The following is a 19,034-nucleotide window of genomic DNA, read 5'->3' on the forward strand; positions in this document are numbered from 1 at the left end:
CCAAAATGAGGACAAGTCCAGAGAAGATGCTGATTTAGGCTCTGCTGAGTTGAATTCGTATTTTAATCAAGCCTCTTTTAAAAGCACCGTCCTCATGCTTTCATTATCAAGGACTTACAGTAGAGCTTTTGAAAAGTTGAAATTAGTCGCAAGGAGGCTCTGAAAAAAAGGAATAAAGTGCGGACGATAAGGCCTTCATTTAGAAGGCCTGGCGAGGTCGAATGTAAGGTCTCAACGCCCACAAAGGCGGCACCTTTGCGAGGAACGTTCCTTTCACGCCTCAGCCCGTTATCTCTGTCCTTGCTCAGGGAATAAAGGGGCCTTTTAAAAAAATTCCTGGTCCGCCAGACGGCAGGAGCGCTGCGCCGCAACATGTCTCCAGGCGGCGGCGGCGCTAATAGGTGCGACATTTCACAAGTCGAGGGTAACACTGACTTCAGGACCCGAGAGACGCGTGGCAGAGGTCCAGCAACAACAACAAGGGTGGGAAGACGTTAGGGTCTCTCAGCTCTGGGGGCAAAGTAACAGTTCTGCTGCTGAATCAGCACATCATGGTGGTTTTAATGCCTTGGTAGAAGCCTATAAAACCCAGTGGCCTAGCGGTTAAGAAATCGGCCCCGTAATCCGAAGGTTGCCGTTTCAAATCCCCGGCCAAGGTGCCACTAAGGTGCCACTGATCACTGCTCCCCGGCCGCCTGTCATGGCTGCCCACTGCTCACCAAGGGCGATGTTTAAAAGCAGAGGACACATTTTGTTGTGTCACAGTGTGCTGTGCTGCTGCATATCACAGTGACAATCACTTCACTTTCATCGTGTCCCTGGGCAAGACACTTAACCCTGAATGTCTCCACGGGGGACTGTCCCTGTCACTACGGACTGTACATTTAGCGATTACATGTATAACATGTAATACAATTACAGGTATAAAATATTTGATACATCAAAATGCCCTAAAGCTGCACGATGGAGCATCACATTTATAAGCTGCACATACTGCGGATCTTTGCAGGCTTAATATAGCATTAATAAGCACTGAGTTGAATATACAGCAGCCATAAGGCACCAACTACACACACACACACACTGAGTTCCTGCAAGATGTCCATAAGGAAGACTACAGCCTGTTCCCCCGGGGCGAGCTCCATATGCAGGTGGGCCAGCTGGCTGTCGTAACCACGGTAACCCTATTTGCATGAGTGCAGGACCTCATGGGGGACGAGGGGAGGTGGATCTCCGCTCTACAGGCCCCGGCCTGACCCGGTGCAGATCCCTGAAGGTGCGCTGGGCGAGGGGGGGATGTGAGCAGAAACAGCTGCTGGGGGTGGAGGAGAACCTCACTAGAAACGTCCCTCTCCACGCTGCAACGTGGCAGCCGAACGAAGCACGGCGGTCCTAAACGAGGCCTGTACGGGGGAAAAAGTAATCTGACCTTTGGGCCAGCCCAACGTGCAGGCTGCTAATTAAACTGGTGGCATTTACGGAAGTCCTTCTCTGGCAGGACATGGAGAAAAGCCGCGCTGCGCCTGCACATCTCCAAAGGTTGCGGTGAGGGCTGCGCGAAATTCTCTGGATGCATGCGCAGGCACACACAGGCGCATGCTCATGCACAAGATGACAAGCTGCAAGAAATGTCACCGGGGCCCGCAGCACTAGAACAGAAGGCGGTGGGATTCAGCGGCAGCATTCGGAGAGGAACCTCTGACGAAGAAATGTACGTTCATGGAGCTGTTCCCCACAAGAACGTCCATATCTGAGGAGCTTCTCTGCAGATTGGCCAGCGAACGATGAATGTCACCTTGTTGGCACGTAGCCGTGCATGTGACTTCTGTGCCCATAAGTCACCTGTACCCACGGGGCCTGGAGATGGTGAACCATCTGGAGCCATATGATGGCAGGAAGTTATGGTTTCTGTAGGAGACCCGGTCCACTGCTGTCCCGTCTGCTGCTGTCTTCAGCGGCTGGTTTATTTTTTTTACAGCTTCACCTTTATATTTTTTCAATCAATGCGCTATAATAAATGAGCTATATTGTCTTTATGGTTCAACCGATTGAAAAAAAACTAGTTTTCTGTGTGTTGGAGAGAGAAAGTCATGGATGACATGGATGCTCCCGACCAAATGATCCCAAATGATTTCTTTGCAATTTTACACAATCTGGATACTATATTTCTTTGTCATGATCTGGTCTGGCAGGGGCTACTCTGGGTCCATAGTTCGGACCAGAGTTTCATGTTAGTCTTGTGTAATGTTTCCTTATTGCGTTCACCTGTGTATGATTGTATGAAGCTGCCCTGTTTGTGTCTGTTTGCCATCGCGTCATTGTTTGGTGATGTTTCGCTTGTTCACATATTAAACCCCTGTTTCGTGACAGGATTACATGTTTGCACTGCAATGCAAACATTGCTCATAAATTACCATCCTGGATAGTTTTGTCTCACGTTTGATACAGTAAGTGAGTTTTTTTGACCACAGGAAATTACACGTGCTAAGCAATAATACACTTAATGCAACAATTATTAGCAGTGAATAAATTCTTGATCTCGGAAGCTCATCATCTTGTTTTTTTTGCACATTCCTGCACTTTTTGCACATGTTTTGCACATTTTGCACATGCACATGTGTCCTACATGATGTTGTCCAGTTATGTCCTGTTCAACCTGTTCATTGTACAGAAAAGTTCTACTTTTCTCCTGTAGAGATACTGTACAGTATTTAAGTTTTAGTTTTAGTCAGTATAGTTTAGTTTAGTGTGTATATAAGTATATATTTTTCTTTTATTATTGCCCTGTGGGGGGTCTGTGAGAGACAATATTTCAATACACGGTCTACTGTGTAAACTGTCTTATTGACAATAAAACAATCTTGAATATTGAATTTGCAAGTACTGCAAATTTGAGATAGTGTCCCAATCCAGAGCTTCTACATTAGATGGATTATTGGTCCGGGGTGAAATTTAGGAAAAGTTCAGCATTTATAGGTTCCAGAAAATTGAATGTGGGGACGCTGAGCTGCGTCCCTGCTACTAGTACCGGACCCGTGAACCCGAGCCTAAAGGCCATCTGCGCCGGTCATCTGACGGATCATGACATCATTTTAATTCATCTTCACTCTTCGGCTCTTTCATCCCGGCAATGAGCCGAGGATCTTGGAAACGTGGCCACGTCCAGTCAGGATGAGTCACTGCTCCCGGAGAGAGGGGGTGTGTGTGACGGTGGCATCACCGGCGATGCTGCTCGCTACGGTGACGGCGTGTTGGTGGTTTACTGGAAGACGGACGGAGTGTCTGGAATCCGAGTGAGCTGCAGAAGAATCGATATCAGCTCTGGACGTGAGGTGATGCTTGTGGAGACTTTCCGTAAGAAGGGGTCAGGATGTAGTCGGAGAACGTGTCATTTTATTCTGGAAAATAAGCTAAGAACAGAGCGGAGGGGAAAAAAACTATAAAAAAAATAATAAAAACCGAAACCAGAGAGTTCCTGACCGCGGAGGAGGAGGAGGTGATGGACGCAGGGTCATTAGCAGTAGGGTCATGCCGGTGAGTCAGTGGGAATATCCATCCAGCAACACGCCCAGTTCACCGCCTCCCAGTGACTCAAGGTTATTCCGGAGAAGTTGACCGAGTAAAAAAGCAGGAAGAAAACCTGCTTCTCCCGACGGAAAAAACTCGCCGCCTGTAATTTTTCTCTAATTTGCTTCTATTTGTTCCACTTACGACGACCAGAAATGGCTTCGGTAACCCGTCCTTCAGCCTCCCCTCGGCTCCAAATGGAGGCATTTCTGCTTAATTCAGTTTCCCCACAAAATTTCCTCGACACATACGTTCAACGTCCATTTCTGATAGGAATTTATTGCCGGCGTTCATGTATAATGCAGAATGAGCGCGCCGGCTGATGCATTAAAACCTGTTTAGTATGCGCGGTGTGTACTTTTATTTCTGTCCAACATAAAAATGCAAATAAGAAGTGAGCGGGGAAAAAAGGGAACTGGAATAACAAGTTTGCCCACATCCAAGTGCAGCACAAGTTTTTTGGTTTTTAATTGTAACGGTATCCACTGTCATATTGCTGAACGATGTTACAGAAGTGAAATGTGTGAGATAAATTATTTATGATGCCCAGAAGATAAACAGGGTTTAAAAGGGGAGGAGCCTGTAGGCATGACAGTAGAGCATTTTGGTCGGGCTCGGGCTCTAATTGACAGCTTTCACACACCCTACTTCCATGTTCTGTTTGAAATGAAACCTTCCCGTGTAGCATGAGGTCCAGTGTTGAGTGTCTTCCCTTCATTCATGGGTGGACATCATGAACGTCTCTGTTATAGACACCTTGGGACCACAAATAAGACATTTCATCATCCTGATTGGTGAACACGCCGATCCCACGAGCCACTTACACTTTAACCTCCGCGTGATTCCACCGTAAAAGATCCATAAATGCTGACTGTCATCTCAATAGGCCTGTCATCTCAACATGACTCCGCCCACTGTGTCCTGATCTTTCCAACTGGCTGCTCTTCAATGTTTCCTTTTATCACAACAGACAACCATGAAAAATACGAAAAGGCTCCTGAGTTCCGTTGTGTTCGGTTTGAATCGCCGTATTTTTATGCCGCTGCCATGACCGGCAAATATTCCGCTAATTGGAGAGCGAAAGGAAAGCCTGTTTGCATCCATTTGCATTTGGGCTGCGGCAGGTAAACGTGGCTTGACTCTACTGCAGATGTTTATGAATCATTTCAACCGCATTTGCCAGGAGGGAAATATGAAAAACTAGCACATCTCCAAAAGTTACTTTTGGAGCGTTCGGATCCCCGGCGATATGGAATATGGATCCCGGCGACTCGCGGTGCGGACTGCTGATGAGACGCCGGTTCGGGCTTTAACGAGTGCCGCGCCATATTGTACGACACTCATGGAAAAATAATAGCGAGCGCGTACAGGAAGCGGGGGGGGCGGGGTTTATTGTGGCAGATGTGCAGGATCCGTGTGTATTAAGTGGCAGGAGTGAAGAAGAACGGGGCCAGAGGGACGACTGCGAACTCCAAGAAGCCTTGACTAAGCGTTTTTTTTTTTTTTAACTCCTTTCCAGAACGTTCCCTTAGGTGACTCTGTCTGTGGCTCACACACACACACACACACACACACACACAGCCCAGTGTAATATGGTTATTTTCCACAGGGGTCGTGCGCCAGGAGCAGTAGAAGCAGCCGGGGTCAGGAGTCGACAGAAAACCTCTGTTCCTGGTCATTTTAGAAAGCAGCATGACCCCGGTGACCCCTGCTTACTGTAACCCCGGCGCGGTAATGCATGCTGAAGGTCGGCACGTGGACGGAGAGACTTGGCGGAAACGGATGCTAATCAGTTTAATCGCTTTCGTCTTCCTGAGAGGGAGTTCGGGGCATTTTGTCGCACCTAATCGGCTCTCGGTACTCCATACAGAAGATAGTAATATCATTAAAGTCTAGTAGCTGCCGGTCTGCATGCATTGGCAAACGCCATCGCTCTCCGACGCGGCGAAGCACGGCTGGCGCACGGCACTTCTCGAAAAAGCTCCGCAAGCGGCCGGCGATAAATCAGAAGGTCATTCCTGCAAATGCTCGCTGCCGTTCCGGAGCCCGCAGCTGGCGCGGGAAGCTGGTTGGCAGGAAGTCCCGACCCCGGGAAGCTCGGGCCCGGATTTCGGCCTGTTATCGAGCAGCAGTTCTTACCGAACGCTGATGTTCGGGCGCCAGGACTGTAAATTACTGATCGGGAATCCCTCTCGAAGAATCTTGGAATTTCTTATATTCGCTCGGATCAGAAGCGCACAGGTCGCTCTGTCATAATGTGGCAAGAGGTCCAGTTTTGGTCTGAACGTGGCCGAGCGGAGAACAATGGCCGCACGACAGCAGCATATGTTAGTCGTAGATTTATGTCGGAGTTTGGGGAGCCTTGGCTCGATGCCCTCTTGGTTGTCAGCTCGACGCTCGTTGTGGATGATTTAATGTCCGGGGGTCCTCAGCCGCATCGTTCATGGCAGACGGAGGGACGTTCTGTGTGGGGGACATGTAGGGGACAAGAGAAGCTCAGGACTAACAGACGCGACTTTCTCACGGTGGTCCCCATCGTCGCCATACTGACACATTAGAGGGTGTTTGCTACCGTTCAAAAAGAACTGAGACTGTTACAAACGTATTCGTCTTTACCAGTAAATTAATTTTTCAATTCTGCCAGAAGCATTTTTCTAAACCAATGAACCAGTTTTGCCAACATTCATAAGGCGGCAGCAGTCGGATTCTCTACACTGTAACATATACATTTTCATTTACAGCATTTATCAGACGCCCTTTTCCAGAGCAACTTACAATCAGTAGTTACAGGGACAGTCCCCCCCTGGAGACACCTAGTTACCCACTAGGCTACTACCGCCCTCTATACCACCTAGTTACCCACTAGGCTACTACCACCCTCTATACCACCTAGTTACCCACTAGGTTACTACCGCCCTCTATACCACCTAGTTACCTACTAGGCTACTACCGCCCTCTATACCACCTAGTTACCCACTAGGCTACTACCGCCCTCTATACCACCTAGTTACCCACTAGGCCACTACCGCCCTCTATACCACCTAGTTACTCACTAGGCTACTACCACCCTCTATACCACCTAGTTACTCACTAGGCTACTACCACCCTCTATACCACGTAGTTACCCACTAGGCTACTACCACCCTCTATACTACCTAGTTACCCACTAGGCTACTACCACCCTCTATACCACCTAGTTACCCATTAGGTTACTACCACCCTCTATACCGCCTAGTTACCCACTAGGCTACTACCGCCCTCTATACCACCTAGTTACCCACTAGGTTACTACCACCCTCTATACCGCCTAGTTACCCACTAGGCTACTACCGCCCTCTATACCACCTAGTTACCCATTAGGTTACTACCACCCTCTATACCACCTAGTTACCCACTAGGCTACTACCGCCCCTCTATACCACCTAGTTACCCACTAGGCTACTACCGCCCTCTATACCACCTAGTTACCCACTAGGTTACTACCAGCCTCTATACTACCTAGTTACCCATTAGGTTACTACCACCCTCTATACCACCTAGTTACCCACTAGGTTACTACCAGCCTCTATACCACCTAGTTACCCACTAGGTTACTACCGCCCTCTATACCACCTAGTTACCCACTAGGCTACTACCGCCCTCTATACCACCTAGTTACCCACTAGGTTACTACCACCCTCTATACCACGTAGTTACCCACTAGGCTACTACCACCCTCTATACCACCTAGTTACCCACTAGGCTACTACCGCCCTCTATACCACCTAGTTACCCACTAGGTTACTACCACCCTCTATACCACGTAGTTACCCACTAGGCTACTACCACCCTCTATACTACCTAGTTACCCACTAGGCTACTACCGCCCTCTATACCACCTAGTTACCCATTAGGTTACTACCACCCTCTATACCACCTAGTTACCCACTAGGCTACTACCGCCCTCTATACCACCTAGTTACCCACTAGGCTACTACCGCCCTCTATACCACCTAGTTACCCACTAGGTTACTACCAACCTCTATACTACCTAGTTACCCATTAGGTTACTACCACCCTGCATCACAAAATATGATGATTCAAATGAGCCGAAATGACGTACGTGCCGCAGAGATAATTGCGACGTTTGCCAGGAAGCCCTTTCTGTGGCGCATGGTGGCCTGGCAACTTTGGTATTATTTTTTTCCAGACAGAACTGGCACGCAGGGGTCGATGGGATAAAAGTGAATGCAGCGAGCCAGCAGATTTGATACAAAGGCAGCAGGTCCATTTCACTGGAAATTGTAAACGATGAATTTGATACGCCGGAGCACGTTTATTCATGTTTTGTTTTTTTTCGCCGTCGGTGTCAGTGTTCTTTTTCGACTGAAGGGCACGTCCTTCAGTCTCGCCTACATTCTGCCCGACGCCGTGACCGGCCGAAGCCGAGCCGCCTAATTAGATCTGAATGTTGTGTGAAAACAGTGGCGCTGTCCCGTTGCGACTTATCGACATTGACAGCTGCCAATACAATGAGAGGCGTCGGCGGCGCGGCCGAAATGGGAGAAGACAGCGTGCCGGCCTGCCACAACGAGAGGGCTGAGGAGCTCGAGAACGACAGGAAAGTGGGAGAAGATGCGGAGGATGTGTTACGTATTCATGAGGTCATACTGGACACTGGAGTCCAGGCCATGACGTCCTTCGAACGAGGGCGACCTCACACCTCAGTACGTTCGCTTCGGTGCGAATCAGTCGGTGATTTTCGAATCATTTTCCTCTTCTTTCACACCAGGAGAATCCAAAAGTAAACAGCACGGAGTACATTTACCCGCAGTTCTCAAATGATGGCTTGTGTGCAGAGTTGGCGATTGGATTCGAATCGCGAGTCGAGATTACTGGATCCAGGTTCGTTATTATTCGGTGTGTGCTGCTGCCAGGCTCTGGGCCCTCGTAACTTCACGTGGCGACGAAGCTCACAACACAAACCACTCAATTCCGGCAAAGCTAGAACCGCCATGGATGCAACACATAACGTAGATGGAGAGGTTTGACATTTTACATTTTTTTTTAATTTACAGCATATATCAGACGCCCTTATCCAGAGCGACTTACAATCAGTAGTTACAGGGACAGTCCCTCCCTGGAGACACTCAGGGTTAAGTGTCTTGCTCAGGGACACAATGGTAGTTAGTGGGATTTGAACCTGGGTCTTCTGGTTCATAGGCGAGTGTGTTACCCGCTAGGCTACTACCACCCATCGTTTCTGTACTGAGCATCGCTTTGTAATGATTGTACGTAGTTTTCTAACAACTGGAGATACGGGATGCGATACCATGAGCTAGTGATCGTAATGTAAAGGATATTTCACATTCGGCGTAGTTCAGAATGGTAAAATGAACCTGTGGATTACTGCACACCCCCCTTCAGGCCTGGCTGAAGCACGCCGGAGGTCAGAGGTTAATTGAATCGTTGGCCCCATTCGGCGCAGTCGTTTTCCTAATACACTGACTGCACCCTGCGTTGCTGCTCGTAAATCCTGGCAATTTAATAAATGTAAGAATAACGATGAGACGACGTCATCTGCTCACACGGCTCGTCTTGGTTTAATAGTCTCGGCGTAAAATGGGGAATTTCAAATTCATGGAAGGTTCATAACTCCATCCTCATTTTCCTCATATGCATTAAGTTCCAATGACGGCCTGCAAGCTACGTTATGGTTGCCTAGCGGGCACTTTTGTCCAAAGTCAATATTTTGGTGATATAGAGTCCTCGGGCAGCGTCTCAGGGACTTGCTCAGGGGTTAAATCTCACCGGGTCATGGGAGGATGGGTTTCCATGGATAAACGTTGCGCAGCTCCCGGGTAAATGCATCATCATCATCATCATCATCATCATCATCATCTCTACAGGCAGTCCTGATCTTCGTCCGCACCTCATGCATCCGTTTCTACACAACTCCACAGGAATCTGCCGTGACTTTAATATGCGTGCATGGAGTATTAAGTTTAATGAGTGTTTAACATTCCCGCAAAATAAATGGAACATGATAATAACTTATGAAACAGAGGGCCCTGCAAAGGTTTTTGCTTGATTAACAGCGCCCCCTACTGGAGCAGGTCGGCTAGCACCAGCTTCTGTCACATCAATCACGTCTTCTGCACGCTGTCAGACTGAGAAGATTAAATTATGATTAAATAAATGAAGGCTTCTTTCACGTCATATTGAGCATCATCTGGCCTTTGACCTTCACAGGCACTCGTATGTTTTCAATATTAAAAGGTAAATGTGTTTGGTGAGAGCGCAGCGTCCAATGGTTCAAAGACGTCCGGCCGGAACTGTAGCCTCAAAATGCCACGGAAATGATAAAATAACGGGTAAAACACGGCAGCATTCGCTGACCTATCAAAATGTCCATTTCTTTGTGACATTTTCCAGCAAAATTCACTTTCATATGCAAATTCTCTCCAACAAATCAGATTTGAATAAATGTCAAGATTGGAGTAGAAACCAAACAGACATTTTGCCTTCTCTCAGTTTTTCTTAATAATCCAGTGGGGTGGAAAGAATGAAAGAAAGAAAATTTTATGCTTAAGATAAGATTAAAGAGCAAGAGGCATTGGAGGACATTTTTTTAGTGCTGCAAAATTAATGCACAACAACAGTCACAATCATTTACCTTCTTTCTTTATGTGTGTGTGTGTGTGTGTCTTCTATAGTTGGGCCAGTAGGTGTCTCTGTCTCTTCAATATTCAATATATTGAATGCAATATCACAATATTCTGTAATGTGCATGAAATCAAAGGGACCTTGAGCACGACCCGTGACCTCTGACCTCTATCCCATCACTGTCATGCACGTATACAGACACTTATTTTCTAACGCAGCACTGTACCATATCAGAGAGTGAACTGAATACTGACTTTTTAATATTTTGTGTTTAAGGATCATTTTAAAGTTGATAAAAAATAACAGCATGCTAGTCTAGTTTTTTTTATACATGGCACAAAAGTAAAAGTAAAATATGCAGAGTTAACTTCATTACACTACACGTCTTTAATGGATTTTATTCTAACTATAACAACAAATTGCATTCTTTTTCTGTGCTTGCAAGAATGAGTTTGTGCTTTTGGAGGGTAGGGGTGAGATGTAAATACATGCGTGTTCCTCAGTCAGTCAGTTTCTCTGATGCGTAGGAGGGGCTCACCGAGTCGGGTTACTGGAAACTTTATTTTCCACCACAATGTCAAGAAGACATTGTCTCCTGCTTCTTTCTCTGTTGTGGATGGTTGTGGGTTCAACCCCGGTTCTAGATATTTTGTTAGAATCAGTGGCTTTCAACGTGTACGCCCCCTGGGGGTGCTATGGGGTATTCAACAACTAACAAGCAAAGAATAAAAGAAAATGAAATGAGATTATATTTGTTTACTGCATTTGTAAAGTGTAATATGCGTAATATAATAGAGGCGGGTTATCAGATTAATGATGTGCAGAGTGGGTCGGTTCATCTTGCACTTTTTATAACTGATGTCGAATAACACAAAGGCTCCAGATCGTCGGTACACAAAGAGCTTTAAATTTGCTCGGGAGGAAATGGCGAGTGGGAAGGTGGCTTCCTGAGGGTCACTTCAGTGACAGCGTGGTGTGACCAGTCTTCATAATTTGCATGTACATACTTAATGAATCACAGGTGCTGATTCGTGAATGAATTAAAGAGCAGAATTAATAACACAATGTAAAATGCTGAGGGTCATACATGCAAAGACGTTCCAGATATTTTGATTACTAGTGGAAGACAACAGAGCTGTAGATGATTTCCTCACCAGGAACCGCTTCCGTCTACAGGTAAAAGAGATCTGAACTTGAATCACATTTGTAAGAGGGCAGGAAACTGGAAGAACCCCGTATGAGTAAACTGAGGTTTTTATAAGTTCCAGGTTACTGTTGGGATCAACGCTATATTTACATTTATATTTATATAGATTGTTAGAATGGATTTACCTTCATGTTGGTGATCTGGCTGTAAATGACTCCATCTAGAGGATAGTGGAGAGCCTGAAACCACACACACACACACATACACACACACACACACACACACACACATTTACATTCGCAGTACCAGATCCATGAGAAATGGTGGCTCCGGGTTTACCTTGTTCCTGCTTTTACTTCTGGTCATTACTGCATTATAGGTGACGTCCTCTTCGTTCTGAGGTTAGAGACGTTTTAAAGAAAGTAAAACTTTATTTATTCATTCAGAGAGCAGAAATAGAGCAGAAATATTATTAACATCACAGATTAAATTTACTTCAGAGTCTGCAGGGTGCTGATCCATTTTGGTCTCAGTTCCTTTTCTGAACCCTGTGAATACGAAGTATACAAGATATTACTTCTAAAGATGGAACCCAAACAGGATTTATTATGTTCATATTTAATGTGCGAACGTAGACAACTCACTGTTCACCATAATCACTGTTAATCCTAAACTGATACCCCCAGATCCCAAGAGAATTAGCAGGGGCAGTAAAAACCTGGAAAACATTCATCATTATTGGTGAGATGGTGTTACGTCCCTGGACGTACGCTCTCGCTGGCTGTGTTTTTGTGTCCTGTCTCTTTTAGGTTGACTTCGTGGGAGGAGTTGAAGCCTACCAGCTCCACCTACCATCTGCCTATTGGTCACCTCCACCTATATAAAGAGACTTCGGATGGTGTTCCGGAGGTCCCCAGGGTCTGCTAGGCCTTTAGTCTTTTGGGAGGTTCCCAGGGTCCACGGAGATCTGCGAAGAGCACCGCTGGGGATCTCTTTCATGTGTCTTGTTGCTTTGTGTGATAGACCCTATGTTGTTAGCCTGTGTTAGCCTGTTAGCTTTATGTGCCCTTTTTGTTAACTTTTGTGCGTGTTTGACTTGTCCCCGCTGGACCGTCCCTTCCTTTAGGCTGGACTGATGTTGGTTAGCTGTGCTGCATCCGCTGTTTTATTGTACCTGTTAGCTCACTGTATATAAAAGCGCTGTTTGTGTGCTTTGTTTGGTTGTGAGTGTGTAACAGGGGACGTCCTCCTCTCTACACCCTTGTCTCATTTCTTAGACCCCCTCAGGTTGGGAATGTGACAGATGGACATGACAGTAAATGTGAGGATTAGCATTTTTAAGACTTTGTATTATAATTTTAAGATACTATTACTAACTTTTGTATTGCTGTTAAAAGCTACAGATGCACATGCAACATGTGACATGATTAAAATAAAGAAAGGGATAGTAGTGATAGTAGTAGTAGTAGCCTGGCAGGTAACACACTTGCCTATGAACTAGAAGACCCAGGTTCAAATCCCATTTACTACCATCGTGTCCCTGAACAGGACACTTAACCTAAAGTTGCTCCCTGTAACTACTGATTGTAAGGCGCTGGATAAGGGCGTCTGTTGAATACCGTTATTGAAAATTATTATTGATGATTGTGGCCAAAAAGAGCGAGCAAGTCCCGACAATGATGGAATGTCGTACCTCAGATGTTTTGTAGGCTCTTGTGTATCAGTGGAACTCGTCTCTTCTGTAAGTGAAACAGAATAACGTTATGAACATCAGTCCAGTTCACAGGACCTGACACCACCATGATAGAACTGACCTGTAGTTGACATCTTCACTCCTGCTGTACTTGAAAGTGGTCTTTGTGTAGTAGCACTAGTAGTATTAGCAGTAGTAATTGTAGATGATGTTGGGGCACTTGGTGTAACCTTGATGTAAACAGGCATCTGCAGGCCACCCGCTGAACACCAGTACCAGCCTGAGTTCTTCATCTCCACCCTGCTCAGCTTCACCCGGAACACTCGGCCCTCATCAGTCACCTGCACTGACATCCCACCCAGATCTCCACTTCCTACACAGGCTCCACCAATCCTGCACCAGTTCTGGTCTCTACAACTAACTTACTAAAATCCCAGTAATCGCCTTTATACCAGTTCTTCACCCACGATCTGTAGTGTTCAGGATAGAGACATGGGATGGTGATGGACTCTCCACTCTTAGCGGTCACATGACTCACTGTGAAAAAATTCTGAGCATCTACAGGACAGAAGGAGAATTTGTGGATTTCATTGGAACGATGAAATAAAACACAGGGCTGTAAATGATGACGCCTCTCAACTTCAGGAACACAAGTTGGTGCGACCAGCGTAGAAACAAGTGCTTCAAGACCACGTAGTTTTAAAAAGAATAAAAACTTTTAATTGCTGACAAACTGAATATTCATTTGTGCTTCAAATTGGATTCAAAACATCTTCATCTAAATTCATAAAAATGCTATCAGTCAGTAGATGACCTGCCATTTTAAAATTATTTTGTCATTTTGAAACACTGTGGGGACAGTGCTTTGATCAGTGGCTTGAGATTCTGATTTCGAGTCCGATTCCTTACCGCCAGGCCACCACTGCCCCTATTTTAGCAGAAGCAGGTTGATGTAGATGTAAAATGGGCGTCGTACCTGAGAAGTGGCTGAAGATGATGAGCAGGAGGATGAGAAGTGCAGCCATTTGTCTTCGTCTGGGTATTTATCAGTGTGAAGGTCTGGGTTTCTTCTTCCTCTAGACCAGCATCTGAGTGTGTTTCCTTTTTGGACTGTTATTTGTCTAGCATTTGATCATGTGACCCAAAACACCCCCAAACCACAATGCTGTGTTGAGGAGTTTACATTTACATTTATGGCATTTGGCAGATGCCCTTATCCAGAGCGACTTACAACGTGCTTTCAAGTTACCAACGATGAAGAGATCAATTCCGGTTCACTAGGACCCCAACTATGAATACATCTATTTAATTCACTCTGTTGTAGATTCTGTACACAAAGTTCGACAACAAGAAAATTACAATTTAATCAAAATATTCTTTAAAGAGGAAGGTCTTGAGCTGCCGTGTGAAGGTGTTCAGTGACTGAGCTGCTCCAAGATGGAGAAGAGTCTAGATGAATGTCTTCCTTTTACCTTCAGAGATGGAGGGACCAGGCGAGCAGTACTGGAGGCTCGGAGTTGCTAGTGTTTGGTTTTTTATTTTTGTTGTGCTTCTAGAACATCTCAGTGATCATCATCATCATCAACAGATTATTACTAGTGTTCACCATATATCCTTGACATGAGGGTAAGAACAAAGCAAGCACTGAAAGTTCTGTTATGTGATCGTCTTCTTCTACATCTACTTGTGTGACTCTTCTGAGTCAGCAGCAAGAGGGCTCTACCATCAGGTGACAGCGTTGGGTGACAGCGTGAATGCAGAAGATGTTGTCTGTCCTGAGCTTCATCTCTTTCTTGCTCCACAGTGGAGTCCACCTCAGCTGCGTTGGGTCCAGTTCAGAAGTTGCTCAGTTGCTGTGCAGGAGACCATCAGACTCTCAGCGAGTGAGTCTGCATTTCCTGTGTGAATCTCACCATTCATTATCTCCATCCAGTATCCCCTTTACATCTCTTTTACATCACCAGGGTGGTAGTAGCCTAGTGGGTAACACACTCACCTATGAACCAGAAGACCCTGAGTGAGAAAGTCACTTAACCCTGAGTGTCTCCAGGGGGGGACTGTCCCTGTAACTTCTGACTGTAAGTCGCTCTGGATAAGGCCGTTGGGTAAATGTTCTAAATGGAAATGGAAATGAGTGGATATACACATATTGCTCATCAGATGAATGGGAAAGACCTTCTGACCTTCCGCAGCCTGCCACTGAAGGAGCTGCTCAGTGCTGTCAGGGTCTCCTTCATGGGGTGGGAGATGTTTAAAGTTTAAAGTGAAGTGATTGTCACCTGTGTTACACAGCAGCACAGCACACGGTGCACACAGTGAAATGTGTCCTCTGCATTTAACCCATCACCCTGAGTGAGCAGTGGGCAGCCGGGGGAGCCTGTCATGGCGGATCGGGATTCAAACAGGCAACCGTCCACCATTCTCCTGTCACTCGCCACCTCCACTGGGTCCAGAGGGCATCCTAGAGCAGCGCAGCGAATCCACATCACGGTGCATGTTGCATATTTGCATTTTCAATTGCATTAAACACTTCAAACATAACTAACTCACACATCACTGTGCAGCCCCTCAGGGTCCCGAACGAGTGTAAAAGGCGAGGAACGGGGCAGACGCGAGAGAAGTTGAACCCGACCCCCCCTCCTTCTTCCCGCCTCTCGCGGCAGCTCACAGCCACGACAGGCGCGATTACCGAGCTCATTAGCGGGGCTCCGGGTGTCAGCGAGCTGGCAGGCAGGGCCCGGGCTCCCCAGCAGCCGTCCCAGCTGTCAGGAGCCCGGGAGCGCCGCTTAATCACGTCACAGGGGGAGGCGAGGCCCGCCGAGAACGCGGCCAGGTGATTTACGGCGCCGACCCCGCAGGTTCGGGTCCAGCGAGGACGCATCTGTAGGCCCCGTGTTTTCAGCCACAACAGATATAAATGTCAGCCTGCTGCATGGCACATTTTTACACGATTTCTTTATTTTAAAACATTACCAGTCAATTCTTCTGGTAAGTTTTTTTTTTTTTAATCCACGTAAAACAAGTGAAATGAAAGTAAGACAAATGTGCAACAACACCGTGCCCAACTACTCCAGATCAAAAAAAGAGAAGGTAACCGCTATGAGCAGGAAATGTGTGCAAGGTCATTTGTTATTTATGAAGATGTGGGCGTAAAGTGAGAAAATACTCAACACACCACCAGAAGCGGACAAAACTGCCAACAGATAACCCAACGTGAGGCGTGAAAACGTGCCTCGCATCACAAAAAACAAGACCAGTGTGGCGCTTAGAAGCAGTTTCATCCGTTTCCAGCAAACGAGGTGGGCATGGAACATGGATCATAATAAAACATGTGCTGGAATCACCATAACGTTGCATAAACCAGTAATGATGAAATATTAATAGGTCTGGCAGAGCAGCGTTCCACGTAGAAGGAGATTTGGGCTGTGTGTGGGCGGAGTTTGCGCGCTCTCCCCATGTCGGCTCTCCAGTTTCCTCCTGCCCCCCAGTAGAATCTGAATTGACCGTAGGTGTGAGTGTGTGAGTGGATTGTGGGACGGGATGGTTCCCCGCCTTGACTGTCCCGGGATGGGCTCCAGTAGCTGTGAAATTCGCTCCATGGAAACAAGAGGCGGGGTTTGTGCTTATACTTAGTACGTCTATTGCTGATAAACCCACAAGGCGACTGAGGAAATTACCCGGTGTTCCACTGCTGGATTCTTGTCTTCTGAAAACTTTATTTCAGGCGGTGTTCATCTTCAGGTGGATGGCTTCATCGTGGAGTGGAGTGCGTCTCTCTGGGTCACGGGTTCGTGTTGGGGCTTCTGTTTGAGCGCTGTGACGGAAAAGCTCCTTAAGTGCTCTCCGGACAGGGAGGGGGATCTCAGGTGGCCTATCCTTCAGGAACTTCATCCAGCCGTGCCGTGCCAGCACTCTCGATGAAGAATGTGGCTTATTCCTCCCTGGACCACACAGATCCCATCAATCATGGCCGCAGCAGGAAACTGGCCTCCCCATCTGTCTTCCTACCCATCCATCCACTAAATCCACCAGACGCTAAACACATTGAGCGTGACAGAGGCTTGGACTTTCGCCCTTGTGTATAAAAGTGGGTGTTCTACTCACAAGTTTTACAGTGTGTGTGTGTGTGTGTGTATTGGACTAGACCTGGGCGCTGACAGCCTCTACTCATATTGAAAGATCTGCTCTCTGTATTAACAAGCCTTCCCAGAGGGCCAATCTACCTGGAGGCAGCCAATCGCGGCCTGTTATTAACACTGCCCCGCCCAAGGGAAATCGCCAAGGAGCGTCACAAATACTGATGTTTTTATCAATGACATTTTTGACGAAACATATTCAACAACAAACCTTAATGATGTGACAAAAAGAAGGCGATGTGATGATTAGAGCTGTAATACTCCTCCTCTGGGTCACTCAGTCAACAGACCCGGTGCTTTTATCTTTTAAAAGTAAAAGGTTCTCAGAAGATTTGGTCCCATGGAGACGTCAGATTCGTGACTCTGAGTGATTAACCCGGGCGATTCATGAATCACACAGCCCTAGTGGGGATAACTATAGCGAAATAAAAATTGTAATATTGTTTTGCTGACGAAAAATAGAAATGAGACATCATTTCCTCACCTTTAGTTGCGTTGTTATTATTACTACGCAATATTTCTGTTTGTGCCTCCAATTCGGTCGCACAGATGACATAACTTCCTGTTATTTAGATTTCCGAAGGTTAGGTCATAGATTTATGGTGGTGGGTTATCATATGGATAAAGGGACCTTTGGACACTTCCTTTACAATGAAGTGTAAAAGAAAACAGAATGTGTGTCAAAAAGTCAATAAGGTAACAATAATTTAATAATAAGATAACCTTTTTTTATTATGAAATGGGTTTGACTAAAAGAAAATGGTGTAAATTTTGTCTCTTCTACTAGGAGCGTGTACTATATTGACTGGGTTAAATAGAATTGCAAGTCCACACATGGCCACTAGGCGCCAGCAGAATCCCGCCACTGAGTCAAGTGTCCTGAGGTAACGAGGCCCGTTCCTTCAGCCACAGACAGAGCGTCCCCCCTGCACTGTGCTGTCCTCCCTCCAGGCTTCAGTCGCGTACTTTGGAGCTTGCGTCACTATTTCAGCTGTTGCGACCAGGAGGAGGACAGAGAGAACCTGCCGTCTTCCAGGCTTTTGGGACCTGTACTTGATGTCGCCTGAGAAAATGCACATTCTATGAAAATTGAGATTTTTTATAGAGTCACGCCTCATGTACATATGAAGTGAAGTGAGCAAAACCGATATGGTACTTAGGTGTGGTTCTCTCAACAAAACTTAAGGTGGATATTCTGCTTAGTTTTGAATTGATTACCCATGATTCCCCATTGGGCCCTGCTGGCCTCCACATTGTTCTTCTCTCCACCAACTTACATCCTGCCTCTCCGTTCAACTCTCCACCACTACGGTTCTCTTTCGTATAAAAAGTATATTTATTCTGAGAAAAATGTAAAAAACAACCCTCGATCAGATGGAGGCAGTATTTCACCAGGAAGCTGAGGATCGCTGCTGGCTCAGTACGCAATGTCCTTACAGGCGACCAGGGAACGAAATACATATTCATTTAACTGCAGTAAAAGTTTCTGATAAACAAAAGTTAAGTGGAAAGAGTATTTATTTACCGGACGCCCTTGTCCTTACAGTCAGTAGTGACAGGGACATGGTAGTAAGTGGGGTTCGAACCTGGGACTTTGTGTGTCTAACCTACTACCACTACTGAAGACTAGCAGACAAGGAACAATCACAAGCTGCTATTCGGTAAGTCAAGGAAACGGTTCACGCGCGAGGACTGTTTCGTCCCGTGGTCGTCTTATCTGTGTCTACTTTTTCCTTTTAGTAGGAGGAGCCTGTCATGGCTGGACACGCCAGTTCGCGTTCCGGTCGGAGAGGGAATTTTAAAGATGGACAGGGCCCGCTGAGAGGGGGATGAAGAAGAAGTGGGA

The sequence above is a fragment of the Denticeps clupeoides genome, chromosome 2 (genome assembly GCF_900700375.1).
Source record: "Denticeps clupeoides chromosome 2, fDenClu1.1, whole genome shotgun sequence".
NCBI lineage: Eukaryota > Metazoa > Chordata > Actinopteri > Clupeiformes > Denticipitidae > Denticeps > Denticeps clupeoides.